The sequence below is a fragment of the Notamacropus eugenii genome, chromosome 3 (assembly GCF_028372415.1).
Source record: "Notamacropus eugenii isolate mMacEug1 chromosome 3, mMacEug1.pri_v2, whole genome shotgun sequence".
Classification (NCBI taxonomy): domain Eukaryota; kingdom Metazoa; phylum Chordata; class Mammalia; order Diprotodontia; family Macropodidae; genus Notamacropus; species Notamacropus eugenii.
Window position 1 is genome coordinate 332,763,290 of NC_092874.1, and position 18,070 is coordinate 332,781,359.

An 18,070-nucleotide genomic window follows, 5' to 3' on the forward strand; every position below is an offset into this window, starting at 1 on the left:
TATCAGTCACATAGAATCTTGTGGAGTTGTTTGAAGCCTTGAGCACGTGTCAGACCTAGAGTATGAAATGCTCAAGTTGTACTGCTATTAACTTTGAGTCTAGTCCTCTATTTACGTACCTCTCTAAATTTCAATTTACTGTCTGTCTAAACTGCATTTTAATACAATATGCCAAACATCCAATTTTATAAATGGGTAAACTAAATTATACACACTGACATTTTATGTTCCTAAACTCGCAAGTTGACTTTAGGGTTGAAATAGCACTTTAAAAATTAATATCAAGCATATTTCAATTTTCTTCCAAAGTCCAAATCAGAAAAAAAAAAAGCCCATTTTTTTCCTATAGTTTCAAAACATCCAGATTAGAACTCGGGCTTGGGGGTGGAACAAAGATGGTGGAGTAGAAAGATGGACCTGCTCTAGCTCTCTCCCCATAGCCCATAAAATACCTGTAAAAAATGACTCTAAACAGATTCTAGAGCAGCAGAAGCCACAAAATGACAGAGTGAAAGAGATTTCCAGTCCAAGACAACCTGGGAGGCTGACAGGAAAGATCTATTGCACCAGGCTCAGAGTGGAGTGCAAACCAGCATGGGCCGCGAGCAGGGGCCTGGACTGGAGCAGGCTTCAGGGTACAAAATTGTGGGTAATATTTACAGTTCCCAGATTTCTCAACCAACAAATGCCAAAGACAGTTTCAAAGGTCAGTGAGAAAGATCTTTCACCTGGGTGAAAGGAGTAAGCTGTTTGGCCCCAGCCCTGGTCCCAAGGCAGCAGTAGCCACTGTGGCAGTGGTGTCCACTTTTGGAGCCCTCAGCCTAAAGACCCTCAGGGAATGGAGTGGCCTATCTGGGTCTCAGTCCTGAGTGGCAGCCCTGGGGTGAGAAGGAGCATTGGCATGGTGGGGTTGGTGGTGGAAGTGGAGAGGGAATCCTACTCACAGTTCCTGGGTAGAAAAGAGTACTTGTGGTTGCTCCCAGACCAGAGCAATGACCAGGAGAGGAGTAAACTCCTCTCCCTTAATTGTGCCACCTTGGAGGAACTGAGAACTTACAGGTCCCTAGGGTATGCCCTTCACTTGACAAAGGACTCAAAAGTTAAGTATCTGGCTGGAAAAATGCCCAAAAGGGGGAAAAATAAGACTATAGAAAGTTACTTTCTTGGTGAAAAGGTATTTTCTTCCATCCTTTCAAATGAGGAAGAACAAAGCATATTATCAGAGGAAGACATAAAAGTCAAGGCTTCTACATCCAAAACCTCCAAAAAAAAAACCATGCAATAGTCTCAGGCCATGGAAGAGCTCAAAAAGGATTTTGAAAATCAAGTAAGAGAAGTGGAGGAAAAATTGGGAAGAGAAATGAGAGTGATGCAAGAAAATTATGAAAAGTGAGTCAACAGCTTGCTAAAGGATACCCAAAAAAATGCTGAAGAAAATAACATCTTTGAAAAATAGACTAAACCAAATGGCAAAAGAGTTCCAAAAAGCCAATGAGGAGAAGAATGGTTTAAAAAGCAGAATTGGCCAAATGGAAAAGGAAGTTCAAAAGCTCATTGAAGAAATAGTTCTTTAAAAATTGGAATGGAGCAGATGGAAGCTAATGACTTTATGAGAAACCAAGAAATTATAAAACAAAACCAAAAGAATGAAAAAATAGAAGACAATGTGAAGTATCTCATTGGAAAAACAACTGACCTGGAAAATAGATCCAGGAGAGATAATTTTAAAATTATTGGTCTACCTGAAAACCAGGATCAAAAAAGAACCCTGACATCATCTTACAAGAAATTTTCAAGGAAAACTATTCTGATATTCTAGATCCAGAGGGTAAAATAGAAATGTAAAGAATTCACCCATCACCTCCTGAAAGAGATCGTCAAAGGAAAACTGCTAGGAATATTGTAGCCAAATTCCAGACTTCCTATGTCAAGGAGAAAATATTACAAGCAGCCAGAAAGAAACAATTCAAGTACTGTGGAAATACAATCAGGATTTAGGATTTAGCAGCTTCTACACCAAGGGATTAAAGGGCTTGGAATATGATATTCCAGAGGTCAAAAGAGATAGGATTAAAACCAAGGATCATCTACCCAGAAAAGTTGAGTATAATAGTTTAGGGGGAAAAAATGGAATTTCAGTGAGATAGAGGACTTCCAAGCATTCTTATTGAAAAAGACCAGAGCTGAATAGAAAGACTGATTTTCAAATACAAGAATCAAGAGAAACATAAAAAGGTAAACAGGAAAGAAAAGCCTTAAGGGACTCATTAAAGTTGAACTGTTTACATTCTTATATGGAAAGATGTTATTTGTAACTCATGAGACCTTTCTCAGTATTAGAGTAGTTAGAGGGAATATATATATATATATATATAGGTGTGTATGGATATGTGTGCATGTGTATATTATAGGTGTGTAAGTATGTATATGTGTGTATGTGTGTGTGTGTGTGTGTGTGTGTGTGTGTGTGTGTGTGTACACACAGGACACAGGGTGAGCTGAATATGAAGGGAGAATACCTAAAAAAAAATTACTGTTGAATGGAATATACTAGGTGTAAGAGAAAGGAGGAGGTAGAATATAGCAAATCATTTCACATACAAGAGGGAAGAAAGAGCTTTTACAATGGAGGGGAAGTGGGGGAAGATGAAAGAAAATAATTGAGCCTTACTCTCATAGGATTTGGCTTAAGGAGGGAATAATACACATTCAGTTGGATATGGAAATCTATTTTACCCTGCAGGAAGGCAAAGGGGAAGGGGATAGGAGAGGGAAGATAATAGAAGGGACAACAAACTGGGGAAAGGGATAATCAGAAGCATACATTATTGACCCAGGTCAAGGGAGAGAATGGAATAAATTAAGGGCAGGATAGGACAGAGGGAAATGTGGTTAGTCTTTTACAACATTGTTGGGGGACAGCTCTGGACCGGGGTCCCCCGTGAGGACCGTGAGATGCCTGAGGGTCCGAACCTGCCCCCTTGTGGGGTACTGGGATGGCCCTGGTAACAGGCTGGCTCCACCCGCAGGGAGGCACTTGGGAGGAGCTCGCCCGCCCATGGGAGGTACGGGGGAGGAGACAGGGGATAATAAAAGGGGATGATCACAAGGGCTAAGGAGGAGAAGGAGAAGGGGAAGAAATGCAATAAAGCTTGCTGACTGCAACTCCTTTCGGGTGCTCTGCCTGTTTATTGCCCTCCTCCAACCGGGAGAGGGGCCGGAGACGTCCGAAGACCGGGGATCGGTAAGTGGAGAGGCGAAGGCCCGGGAGTAGACCCCGGAAAGCTGGCGCCTGGACAGGGACCGCCGTAAGGAGAGGAGAATCCGCCTTTGCCCCGCTACTGCGGGAAGATTCAGGCAGCCTCAGTATTGAGAAGTGGCCTTGACCCGCTACTGCGGGAAGATTCAGGCAGTCTCAGTATTGGGAAGTGGCCAGGATGGGCCAGGGAAATAGTTTTCCCAACCTGAAGCCCGAAGATAAGGGAGTGCTTGCCTGTCAGTTGTATAAGCTTTGTAAGACCCATGGGCTTAAGCCCCACATCCGGGACTGTAGAGCATTTGTGGAAAAGATCTGGGATGTTTCCCCTTGGTTAGAATATTGTGGGCTACACCCAGCCAAATGGGGTGTAGTGGGACAGCAGATGGTCGCCTATGAGAAAGAGAGCCCTGGCGTACTAACAGAGGAGGACTTTACGTTCTTTCAAGTGGTCGCCACGCTTCTGCCTTCGGATCCCCATCCCCCCGGGCGGTCCAATGGCGAGACCCAAACAGGGCAGTCCCTTCAAGGGACGACAGAAGAAGAAGGGGAATCCGATGAGGATAATACTGAGCCCCAGCCCTTATATCCATGGGGTATGTTAAGAGAATGTGCAGGCAGGGACCAGGACCACGCCCTTCAAGATGGCGCGGCTGAGCAAGGGGCGGGACTCTAGAGCCCCGAGGGGAGGAACAAAAGGGAAGTTTGATGAGGAAGGAACGCCCAAGAGGGAGTGGAAGGTCCCCTGGAAAGTCCCCGAGACAAAGGGCTCGTCAGAAGGAACCCTTAAGAAAGAATGAAAAGTCCCTGGAACAACAAAAGAGGGCGGGGGAATTCGCAAGAAGAAGTTTCAACAGAGTTTAGGAACTCCCAATCCTTCTGAGATCGGACCTAATGCCTTCTCCTTCCCCCCAGCCGCCATGTCCTTGTCACAATCATCACAAGGAACGCGGTCATTTACCTACGGGCGGTCTGGGCCCTAGGAGCCTCTGAGCGTACTCACTCAGAGCCTATCCACAGCTTTGGCGGAGGGACAGGAGGTAGATTTAGAGGAGTGGGAGGGGGCAGGCGCTTACCCTGTTATAGTGGAGCGGGATCTGATGGGAAATGAGAACCGTTTACATCGACCGGTGCCCTTCAAATTATTGAAAGAACTGAAGGAGGCCGTCTCCAAATACGGCCCTTCGTCACCTTATGTGAAACATCTCCTTGCGAATGCCACAGCCACTTGGCCGTGGGCCCCAGATGATTGGAGGGAGGTATCGGGGGCTATTCTTACACCAGGGCAGGTAGTGGCCTATGGCGCTGCCGTTAGACGAGAGGCGCTCAGATATGTCAAGGAACACAATATTGCAGGGACAGAGGACGCTGTGAATATGATAACAGGGGCGGGGCCATACTCGCAGCTTGCTGACCAGCTCCAATTCGACCCCCAGGTGATGGCTGCAGTACAGTATTGTCATATTAGGGGCTTTGCCAAGATTGACGCCCCAGGGACTATGAGGGATAAGTTGGTAGGGTTAAAGCAGAGGGCTAGCGAGTCCCCTACTGATTTCGTGAGTAGGGTTCAGCTTGCGGTCCGGCGGTCTCTTGGCTCGGGACCAGGAATGGATTCCCTGATAACTCAGCTGGTCAGAGATGGCCTGCGTCCTGAATGCTCCCAAGCCCTAGCGGGCTTGGGGCCTCTCGCCTCCCTTGAGGAGATAGTAGAGAGGCTGTTAGACATTCCACCTAAAGACACCCACCAGGCCATGGTGACGGCGGTGGCCCAAGGGGTGACCCAGGCCCTTCAGGGTGCCAAGGACCAGAGGCAATGCTATCGCTGTGCTCAGATGGGGCACTTTAAGAGCCAGTGCCCTGCTGCTAAGGTGGGACCACTGCCCACTTGTTTTCGCTGTGGGAAACCAGGTCATATTGCCAGATATTGCCGCCCTAAGCCGCAGCCTCAACCACCTCGGTCGGGAAATGGGAAAGGGGGCCTCCCTCGGGGGGGCCCCCGAACCCAGAAACATGTCTTCCCAGTGGGGACCGTAGGCCTTGCCCCTGCCCCCCAGCCCAGGAATTCTGCACCCCTGTCGTATCCGCAGCAGTACCAACAAGCCCTCCAAAAATTACAACCTTAGTATGCACATCTGCCACGGATCCCTCAGACACTGATTTAGTTATAAGGCCTTGGCATACTGAAGGGATTGATGTGCCCCCCGCTCCCTTTCCCCGCTTGGTGGTGGGACCCTCCGGCTATGTGCCATTCATAGTCCATACTCAATTGTTGTCCAGCGGGTCCTCCACGATTTATTTGACTAATCCGCATTGTTATCCTATAAATATTGCCCCAGGGACTCCCGTTGGGAGGGGCATCTCCCTGCCTTGGATTGAAGAGCCTGAGCAGAACACCCATCAAATTAATTGGTGCTCTCCCATTGTAGGCAATCACCCCATGATACAGATTCTGGTTGAAGGGCGTCCAATCATGGGTCTGCTCGATACTGGAGCAGATGTGTCAGTTATTAATGCATCCCAATGGGACCCCAGTTGGGCGGTGAGCAGCGGTGCTACCCCGGTTGCTGGAGTAGGGGGTGCTAGTTCAGCGCTACGGGCTGCTAAACATTTGAGTTGGACCTTTGAGGATTATCAGGGATATTTTAGACCCTTAAAATTGGCCGGTCTTGCCTACGCCCTTTGGGGGAGCGACCTCCTCCAGCAACTTGGGTTACACCTTACCACTCCAGAACACCTTCAGTTAAACATGCTGGGGCCACCGTAACGGTGAGCAGCCTGCCTATAACATGGAAAACTGAGACCCCTGTGTGGGTTGAACAGTGGCCCCTATCCCCCCAAAAGCTCACCGCCTTATGTTCCATAGTGGCCTCCCTTTTGAAACAGGACCGCATTGAGCCCACCACGAGCCCTTATAATTCTCCTGTTTTTGTTATAAAGAAGAAAATTGGATCCTGGCGGATGCTCATAGACCTTAGAGAGATTAACAAATGCATGCTGCCTATGGGGGCGCTACAGCCCGGTCTCCCCACTCCTGCTGCGATCCCCCGAGATTTTACTATGACAATCATTGATATCAAAGATTGTTTCTATAGCATTCCCCTACACCCACAAGACAGGATCAAATTTGCCTTTTCCATCCCTTCGGAAAATCGCCAGCAACCATATGAACAGTATCATTTTACCGTGCTCCCTCAAGGGATGGCAAATAGCCCTACCATGTGCCAAATGTATGTCCATGCTATCCTCTTTCCACTTAGACAGCGCTTCCCCAAGGCCATTATCATTCATTATATGGATGACATTCTTGTTGCTACGCCTAGCCATGATTCCACAATGGCCCTTACTCAGCTTATGATTGATATCTTAGCTGCCCACGGGCTGACTGTGGCTCCAGACAAAGTACAGACCACACCCCCTTTTCAGTATCTTGGTTATGAACTAAAACAAGGGCGAATTGCTCACCATCCTCCGAGCATTGATCTCTCTCAGCTCTCCACTCTCAATGATTTTCAAAAGCTGATTGGCGCTATACAGTGGATGCGGGCAGTTATCCCTATCCCCGATGGTGATCTGTACCCTCTGTGTGACTTGCTGCGAGGAGATCCCGCCCTACTCTCACCCAGACACTGGACATCCGAGGCCTTAATGGCAGCCAAGGGCATCCTCAACAGGTGCTCCGCTGTCGTTGTGCAACAGGAGCCCAATCAGCCCATTTATGCCACTATATTAAAAGCAAGTACCTTCAATGGATGTCTCTATCAATCACATGGCATTTTGGAATGGCTATACCCCCCTTGCCACAAAAGAGTCCTTCCACACAAGTGGCGAATGATCGCCCAGTTTTTTCTTTTAAGTGCCGAACGCTGCCTATTGGCTTTTGGCAGATTCCCCGTTCTGAACTTGGAGGCATCGGAGGAAGCCCTGAGGTGTTTCTCCGATGAAATCCCAGAATGGGCCTCTCTTCTATGCATGTGTAATATTGTGAAGCTTCCGCTCCTCCCAGCGCTTAGAGGATGGGAAGTTCTTCCTATGCGGGTTCCCTTTGCTATTGTATCTCCACAGCCAGTTATGGGACCCACTGTTTTTATGGATGCCACCAAATGTCATAGGACTGCAGTTTATATCCCTTCTAAGCAACTCCTTAAGGTGTACACCACCGAACATTCCTCAGCCCAAAAGAATGAACTAGTGGCAATCCAACATGCTCTCTCCATATTACCTAATGAGAGCTTTAATCTTGTCACTGATAGTTTATATTGTGCAAATGCTATTGCTGCCTTACCTTCTGCCCTTATTAATCCCTGTGCTTCAACTATAGCTCAAATCTTATATGATATTCAAGAGTCCATGTTACAACGCTCTACTTCTCTTTATGTATTGCATATTCATTCCCATATGTCCACCATAGGACCAATTTATCAAGGTAATGATATTGTAGACAAAGCTCTTCTATTTCCTTTGCATTTAGAAGCACGAGCGGCCCATGACAAGTATCACCTATCTGCCCGATCTTTGCGACGCCTTTCTGGCCTGTCCAAAGAAGACACTCGTCGAATAGTCAAACAGTGTGTCAATTGTGCCCCATTTCGCCCTCCTGCTCGAGACACCGCTGTTAACCCCCGTGGTGATCTCCCTAACAACCTTTGGCAAATGGATATCACGCACTTTGGCAAAGTCCTTATACATGTTTGTGTTGATACGGCCTCCAATTTCATCATAGCCTCTATACAGCCCAAAGAGATAATCCGCGCAGTGCTCGATCACCTTTATGGTTGTTTTGCCGCGGCTGGAGTGCCCCAAGCTATAAAAACAGATAACGGGCCAGCTTATACTTCTTCTGCCTTTGCCTCTTTTTGTAAAGAATTTTCTATTACTCATATTACTGGCATCCCGTATAATCCCACTGGTCAGGCCATTGTTGAGCGTGCTAACCGCACTATAAAAACTCTTCTTTTAAAACAAAAAGGGGGAGTGAGGGCAGCTGGGCGCCTCTCCCGAGGTGAACTGGCACAAGCCGTCTTCACTCACAATTTTTTGCAAATCCGGGACGATGGCATAAGCCCCGCACAAAGGTTTTATCTCCATGAGATGGGGGGCAGAAGGGAAAGGCCATTAAAGGCCCCTACTGCCTGCCTCACCGGAGCTCGAATCCGGTGGAGGGACCAAGAAGGCAAATGGCATGGCCCTGGAATAGTCATAGCGAGAGGTCAGGGGTATCTTTGTGTCCAACCAGATGAAGCCGACCCAGGGACTGAGATCTGGATCCCCACGCGATGGGCAGTTGAGCTGCGAGAAGCCGAAAGCAAGGAGGAGACGAGGGCGGCGAGGAAGGCACCGCCCGAAGAGGGTGTGCAAACAGCGTGAGGTAACCATGCTCACACTTCTGATAGCCCTTCAACAGTTCCTACCTGGGTCCGAGGCTGTCCAGTCCAAATGGTACAATGCCACCCCCGCAGAGCAGCGAGCCGCAGATCAAAGGGGCGACACCTACTGGGCATTAGCACAGGGACTCCCCGCCCTAAGAGTGGTCGGATGGGGAAACCATCCTATCCCTCTTCTTATGTATGGCAATGCCTCCATCCTGACTGGGACCCCAAAAGCAGATTACAGCTACCTGCCGATAGAGAGAAGTCCCTCCAAACCACTGTCGTTGGTGTCTGTGACTCCTCTGGTCTGTCTGTACAGAGGGTGTGGAGCGAATGACTCCTCTGCTCCGTGGGGCCGCTTCTGCATGCCCCTGACTCCCCGTGAACTCACTGAACCGCCAGAGTCCAATCCAGAACTGCTTAATCATAGCACCTCAGTCAATGTCACCTTGTTGGCTATCCCGTATGCTGCTGCCAACATGACCAGAGAATGGAGCCCTCCCATTGTGCCTCCTCCTTGCCCGAAGGGTCATCCATTGACGTTTGACCCCTTCGCGGTCTGTTCTACAGGCATGGCGGCTCCAGGTCCGCCATTGCCAAATGGCACAACGCTTTGGTTTTGGGATGCAGATAATACGACCTCTTATGGGAGAAGGCCTGCCCCTACTCCCGTGGTGATTCCCTATGGGAAGATACATGGTGACTTGTGGAAAATGGGGCCCGCCTTGGGAACAACTAATTTGTCAGTCGCGGTAGTCACTGGACCTAGTGGAATTTGGACTCAACCGGACTTGTACCAAACATGGCAACACGTATTCCAGGGGAAGTATTCCTCCTGTTCAGACAGACATCAAAAAGACACCGATTACCTCTGCTATGAGGTGGTAGCAGAAGTTCAAACACCTCCGAACAGTGCTTTTCTCCTGTGTCCCTCTAATAACCTCACCATACAGTATGAAGGACCACAGGCTAACCTACCTACATATAATGTCACTTGTACTCAACCCATTCTTACTAACACTCTTCGGAGAAACCATTCCTCCTATGTAGTTGTGCTGGTCATAAATCCTCCCTATCAATTGCTCCCAGTTAAAGCTGAAGCTTTCGTGCTCACACCTGCAGACCGCATTTTTAATACATTGATGAAGATATCGACGGGCGGACTTCGTCCCCGCAGCCACAGGGATGGGATTGGGGACGTTTTGGGGTTTGTAAATCTGGCTATAGAATTGTATGAAGAGTTTCAGATCCTACAACTAATAGAGGAAGGACAGTTATTAGCTTCCACCCTCCAAACTTTCATGAATTCAGAGGTAGCAGCGTGGCACCGTCAGGACCATATTGATCACCTCCTCCAAAGTCAAATCACCGCCCTACAAGACACGGTGATTTGGCTAGGAGACCAGATGGCTTTACACCAACGCTACGAGATGTTGCAGTGCCACTACAAATATCGCCCGCTTTGCGTGCTTAATCTCCCAATTGATTCCTCAACCTTCCCCAATCAATGGCCGGCGGTCCGCAAAGCCCTCCAGGGGGCTATGCTGGCTTATAACGCCACAGATGACATCCATCAGTTGGACTTGCTCATTGATCAGCTGAATAACCTCTCCAGAACGTTTGAGGAAAAGCGTGAACGAGAAGAGTGTTCCATCTTTGATTGGTTGCAACGAATCCTGGACTTGCATTGGCTGCCAGGGGTGCTCTCCTCCGTTGCAGTTCTTGTCCTTATGTGTCTCGTCCTGCCGTGCCTCCTGAAGTGCCTCCTGCAATTATTGACACGGGCACTGGAGAGTCTTAAAGGCGATGTCTTATCTCTGAGACACCGCGAGGGCAGGTCCCCATGGGGGGAATCGCCCAACCTACCCGTGTAAAACAAAAAGGGGGAGATGTTGGGGGACAGCTCTGGACCGGGGTCCCCCGTGAGGACCGTGAGATGCCTGAGGGTCCGAACCTGCCCCCTTGTGGGGTACTGGGATGGCCCTGGTAACAGGCTGGCTCCACCCGCGGGGAGGCACTTGGGAGGAGCTCGCCTGCCCATGGGAGGTACGGGGGAGGAGACAGGGGATAATAAAAGGGGATGATCACAAGGGCTAAGGAGGAGAAGGAGAAGGGGAAGAAATGCAATAAAGCTTGCTGACTGCAACTCCTTTCGGGTGCTCTGCCTGTTTATTGCCCTCCTCCAACCGGGAGAGGGGCCGGAGACGTCCGAAGACCGGGGATCGGTAAGTGGAGAGGCGAAGGCCCGGGAGTAGACCCTGGGCACAACATAAATATTATGGAAGTGCTTTGCATTGTTACACGTGTATGACCTATACGGAATTGCTTGCTTTCTCAGTGAGGGTGGGTGGGGAGGGAGGAAGAGAATATGGAACTCAGAGCTTTAAGAATGAATGTTAAAAATTGTTTTAGCATGCAACTGGAAATTAAGCTATACCTGCAATGGAGTATAGATATCTATTTTGTTCTACAGGAAAATAGAGGGAAAGGGGGATAGAAGAAGGGTGGATAATAGAAGGGAGGACAGACTGGAGGAAGGTATGGATGGGGTGTATGCTGTCCTGGGGGGGTGGGGAGAGATGGGGAGAAAATTTTGAATTCAAATTCTTATAGAAGTGAATGTTAAAAGCTGAAAAATAAATAAATTATATATATGTATATATATATATATAAATATAAAAAAGAACTCAGGCTTGGACTAGGTGGTTGCTATGTAGAAATGGAAAAGAGAGGAAAGATGGGAGTGGTACAACTGGCAAGACTTGATGACTGACGGATGGGTGAGAGGAAAGGGAGACATCAAAGATGACTATAAGATTCCTAGCCTGGGTCCCTCCTATGGGTCTGGGCATGGCCCAGCACCCCTTCTCTATGACTCCTGCATACATCCTATTGCTAATTGATCTTATCTTTGGCAATTACTAATATATCCTGAGTCATATGACTAGAGGCAGAGAAAGTATTCACACTCTTGGAGCAGGTCTCAGGGAGTGAGGCAGGCTGGGTATTTCCTAGTTTGCCATCAGCCCTAAAGCCTCCGTATACTTATCTCTCTCACCATCTTTACCTGCATTCACACTTGTATCTTTGTCAATGCTACAGTCACTGTCTTATCCTTATGACTTCTTATCTTTGTATCTATCCCCGTGGCACTCCATTTGCTTTTGTTCTATATCTCCCATCTCTTTTCTAGGCAAACTTAGGGGAAAAGTTTCGTAGGCTCCTTACCTCTGTTTTTCTACTTCCCACTCACTTCTCAACTCTTCAGTTTGCCCCCTACCCTATCATTTTACAGAAACTATTCTTTCCAAAGTCACCAGTTATATGTACAGCTGAATTCGATGAGCTTTTCTCAGTTCTGATCTTCCTTGGCTTTTCTGCCCTGTAATTTGGCCACAATATTCCTAGGAGTTTCTCTTTTGGGGTCTCTTTCAGGAGGTGATCAGTGGATTCTTTCAATATTTATTTTGCCCTCTGGTTCTAGAATATTAGGGCAGTTTTCCTGATAATTTCATGAAAGATAATGTCTAGGCTCTTTTTTTGATCATGGCTTTCAGGTAGTCCCATGATTTTTAAATTGTCTCTCCTGGATCTATTTTCCAGGTCAGTTGTTTTTCCAATGAGATGTTTCACATTATTTTCTATTTTTTCAATCTTTTGGCTTTGTTTTGTAACTTCTTGATTTATTGTATAGTCATTAGCTTCCCTGAACTCCACTTTCATTTTTAAAGAACTATTTTGTTCAGTGAGCTTTTGAACCTCTTTTTCCATTTGACTCATTCTGCTTTTTAAAGTCTTCGTCTCATTGACTTTTTGGACCTCTTTTTCCAATTGAGTTAGCCTCTTTTTAAAGGTGTTATTTTCCTCAGCATTTTTCTGGTTCTCCTTTAGCAAAAAGCTGACTCACTTTTCAAGCTCTTTTATGGACTGAGCCCACTTCATATTCATTTTGGAGGTACTGGAGGCAGAAGCCTTGACTTCCTCTGACAGTATGCATTGTTCTTTCTCATCCAAAAGGATGGAAGCAAAAACCTGTTCACAAAGAAAGTAATCTTCTATGGTCTTATTTTTTTCCCCTTTTTGGGGCATTTTCCCAGCCCATTACTTGACTTCTGAATCCTCTGTCAAGAGGAGGGTCCTAGTGCTCCTCCTCCCCCCAGGACTGTGCTCAGGGCTGAGGTTCAGATCCCCTGCTCAATTTCCCCAGAGGCTTTAAGCTGAGCCGCTTGGACAATGGACCCAGGCTGGTTCCACGGCCACCATAGCTGCCTGCTGCTGCTGCTGGCAGTGCCGGGGGGGACCATGCTCTCCTCCAGCAGGGAAAGTCCTCCCACACTGACTTTTGAAGCTTTCTTTGTTGCTTGTGGGTTGAGGGATCTGGGACCCTCCCATCTGGGGATTCTGCCCCGGAGGCCTGTTCTGGTCCTGTTCCTCCCCATGCTGCACGACCAGGGCTAGGCTCTGCTCTACTCAGCATCCCGTGGGATAGCCCTTTCCTGTCGGCCTTCCAGGTTACCTGTGGCTGGAAATCTCTTTCACTCTGTTGTTCTGTGACTTCTGCTGCTCTAGAATTTGTTGAGAGTCATTTTTTACAGGTATTTTGTGGGCTGTGGGGGAAGTGCTAGAGTATATGTGTCTTTCTACTCTGCTATCTTGTCTCCACCTCCTGTATTTCTTTAGAATATATTTTATACGTAATGTTTACACATTGTTTCTTGAAGTGGAATATAATATCCTTGAGGGCAGGCACAGTTTGTCATTTGTATTCCTGGGGCCATTATAGAGACTGGTATAACATAAGCACTTAAATTCTTGTTGAATTGAATCAAACTGTCACTGTTCCCAGTTTTGTATCCATCCTTTTTCCTCATCTTCATTCCCCTCACTTCCATTCCTTCATCCTTATCCCATCCCTGTAACCATTCCCATTCTTATTCTCAAATTTTTCCCTATTCTCATCTCTATCCCCATCCTTGTAACAATATTTCTATCCCTATCTCCATCTCTACCCTCATTCCAAAATCCCATCCCCATCCCCAAACTGGTAACCACCTCTAAAATCCTTACCATGCTTATCATTCACCATGTCCATCCCTATCCCAACATCTTCTTCCATTCCCATTCCTGTTATCTCCCTATCTCCATAACTAATTCTATCTCCAACCCCAATCCATCCCTATAAGTAGCCCAACATGAACTCCATTTTCATCTTTGTAACCATTCCCATTCCCGTACCTACTTCTACAATTTTCTCCATCTCCATTCTCAATCCCTCCCCTTTCCCATCTTATCTCTGTCACAACTGCTGTCTGTATCATCATCATAATTTCAGTCAATTCTTGTTCTACTTCCTGTCATCACCATTGATTACATCATCATCTCCATCCTGTCACCATTATAATCTCCACCTCTGTTTGCTTTCCCAACACTATCACCATCACTATCTTTGTTATTTGTCCTCATCTTCATTCTTACCATTCTCAGCATCAGTTTGATCATACATGTGAAACCTCCTCTCTACTCATCCCATTACCCTATAAATGGGTTATGTGTTCATTCTCACCCTTTGCTCATGATGTTTCTAATGACAGAAATCCTTGCATGGTTAGAACATTCATCCTTACATTCAGCTGAAATTTGTTCTTTTTAAACTTCCATTGATAGGCTCTACTCCTATGCTCAGTAACTAGATAGCTCTTTCCCCACTCTGCTGTATGCTATAACTGTACTTTTATCTGTTCATCAGTAAGAATTGATGAAGTACCTACTATATGTTGAGGGCAGCTAGGTGGCACAATGGATAGAGTACTGGGCTGGAATTGGGGAGACTCCTCTTCCTGAGTTGAAATCTGTCTTCAGACACATTAGCTGTGTGATGCTGGGCAAGTCACTTTTTACCTCAGTTTCTTCATCTGTAAAATAAGCTGTAGAAGGAAGTGGCAAACCACTCCAGTATCTTTGCCAAGAAAACCCTGAATGGGGTCACAAAGAGTCAGACACGACTGAAAAACAACTGAACTACATGTTGGGCATTGTGCTAGACACTGAGGGCACAGATACAAAAATGAGGCAGTGGTGCCCTTTTACACTGATTTTCTATATTCTAGTGAATGTAATTTATTCCACTGAATGAATTACTTTTCTTTTGTCCCTAGCATGCTCCCCACAGCAGCTGCTCTAAACTCTCTATTATCACCTCATACCTCAATTCTTTTCCCTCATTCTTAGGGAAAAGATCTGTGTCATCTGACTTGTTTTCTTAATTTTCTTCCTCTTTGTTTCAAAACTTTGAGTCATCACCCATCAGAATTCCCATTCTCTTCAGTATCAGAGGACCCACTTCACTTGTGCCTTTTATCCTATCCTCTCTGTATCTTCTGAATTTTGGTCCAGTTATCTTCTCCTTTTCTTGCATCTGTAATCTCTCTCCCTCCAACTACTCTGCCTTGTGTACTTATAAACATGCTGACATTTTTCCAATACTGAAAGACCTTCCTTAAAAGACCTGCTATCCTCTCAAGCTATAGTTATATATTTCTCCTCCCTTTTATTGTCAAACACTTTGAAAGTGTACCTTGTGGCAAAGAATTGGAAATTGAGGGGAGATCCATCAACCAGGTAATGGCTGAACAAGTTGTAGTATATGATTGTGATAGAATACTATTGCGCTGCTAAGAAATGATAAACAGGTGGACTTCAGAAAATCCTGGAAAGACTTATATGAACTGATGCTGAGTGAAGTGAGAAGAACCAGGAGAACATTGTACACAGTAACAGCAACATTATGCAATGATCAACTGTGATAGACTTAGCTCTTCTCAGTAATACAATGATCCTAGACAAATACAAGACTCATGATGGAAAATACTATTCACAACCAGAGAAAGAATTGATGGAGTCTGAATGCAGATCAAAGCATACTATTTTCACTTTCTTTCTTTTTGTCATTATTTCCTTTTGTTCTGTTTTTTCTTTTATAACATGACTAATACGGAAATATGTTTTACATGATTGCACATACGTAACTTATGTCAAATTGCTTATCATCTTAGGGAGGAAAGAAGAGGAAGGAGAAAAATTTGAAACTCAAAAATCTTACCAAAAAAATGAAGAAAAAGGAAGTGTGCTTTGTATTTATTTATCCTCTTCTGTCTTCCTTGCTACTCACTACCACTGTCCTGAGATTACTCCTTCTGAATTCATTGCCTCCTAATTACCAGACCAAATGGCCTTTTCTCAGTTCTCATCTTCTTTAACTTCTCAACAACATTAGATTATGGAGGGGGGGAAACTAAAACCATTGTTCTTCTTGATACTCTTTCTTCTCTTGGCTTTCCTTACTATACTTTCTGACTGGTCATAGAATCATCAGCTCTCAGAAGTGGAAGAGACCTTAAAAGCTACCTCGTCAAATCCACACATGAGAAGAAATCACTTCCAAGACATTTTCAATAAGTCATTATCCAGTGTTTTTAAAAGACCTCTGCTGAGGAGGAATTGACTGCTTCCTATTGCAGATGATTCCAAATATTATTATCTAGCATTAAAGGAGTTTATATTTATGCTGAGCCTCCATTTACCCCCACTGAAACTTTATCCTGTTTTTTGTTTGTCATTTTGTTCATCTTCTACATAATAATTCTTCAAATACTTGAAGATCCCTAGCAAGTCTTTCCTAGTCTTCTCTAAGCTAAACAGCTCCAGTTTCCTTTAACGGGCACAGGCTGGACTTTGAGTCAGGAAGACCCAAGTTCAAATCTTGCCTCAGGTAGTTATTAGCTATGTGTGTGTGTGTGTAGACATTTAACACTGAGCCCCAGTTTCCTCATCTATAAAACGGGGATAAAAAGAGCATCTACTTCAGAAGGTTGTTTCAAGGATTGAATAAGATAGCATCTGTAAAGAGTTTTTGTAATTATTATATGACATAGTCTCCAGCTCTTTCAGCTTTATTCTCCTAGATACTGTCATCTGGGGACCTTCTATATTGGCAATGGCTTTCCTAAAATGTGGTGCACTGAACTGAATCCAGTATTCCAGTTGTGATCTGATGAAAGAGACCATTGCCTCCTCCCTTTTGGACACAGTTTCCTCATCTGCGAAATGAGAGGATTAGACTTGATAGTTTCTAAGGTCCCTTTCAGCTCTAAATCTATGACTATGATTTTTGTATAGCTTTTTTCTGCCATATTGAACTTTTGAACTTGCACTATTAAAGCTTCCAGAACTTTTAAACTTGCTCCTTTTCTGCTTCCCCTCTCCTTTCCTCTTATCTTCCCTCTTGTCCCCTCCTTCTCTCCTCCCTTCCCTTCTCCCTTCTCTTTTCTTCTCTTCTCCTTTCTTCCTTTCCCCCTTCCCTTTCTCTTCTTAAACTTCCCTTTCCCTTCCTCATCTTCCTTTCCTTTCCCCTTTTCCTTTCCTTTCCCTTTTCCCTTTCCCTTTTCCCTTCCCCTTTTCCCTTCTCCTTTTCCCTTCCCCTTTTCCCTTCCCTTCCCTTCCCTTACCTTCTCTCCTCTCCTATCTTTTGTTCTCTCTTGATGATCTCATCCACTCCCACAGCTTCAACGATCACCTCCATGTGACTCACAAATCTATATCTCTAGCCTTAGACACAAGACCTGCATTTCTAATTGTCAGCTAGAATCTCTGCCTGGGTATTCTGCCTGTACCACAAGCTCAACATGTCTAAATTTCTTTTCAAAACCTGTTTGTCTTCCTGGGTTCTTGATTTTTGTTCATAGTACCACCATCCCTGAGTCACTCAGATGCATAACCTTGATTCTGCCTCGGATTCTTGTGACTCCTTCACCCCACCCTACCCCCCTCTAATCCGAGAACAAATACTAATGATTCTCATTCATAATCACAAACTTTCTCTTCCCACTGTTACCACCCCAACTTAAGTCTTCTTTACTTTTTGAACTACTTTTCAGAGCTACTAAAATGCTTTCCTAACTGGTCTTCCTGCTTCTAATCTTCCTAATAGGGACACTGTTTAAAGTTATGGAGGACTGTACCTCAATTTTATTGAAGGGGAAATATTTTGTTACTAGCATGCTTATGATTTGTTGTTCAGACCCTGTGGACCAAAGCACACCAACACTTCATGAGGTTGTCTTGGCAAGGATATTGGAGTGGGTTGTCATTGCCTTCTCCAGTGGATTAAGGCAAACAGAGGTTAAATGACTTGCCCAGGATCACATAGCTAGTGAACTCAGATTCTCCTGATTCCAGGCGCAGTACTTTACCCACTGAGTCACCTAACTGCCCTATTTCTTATAGTGCCCCATTCTTCTGATACCATCTCACTAAATGCCTTTGAGCTAATTGTGACTACTGGCTGACTATTAAAGTAAGCACACCAATGGGGACTTGTGAGCTGTGATTTTAGGATCATAGAACCTTAGGGCTGAGGGGTAGTTGTCTCCCCAGCCCCACCCCTGCCCAG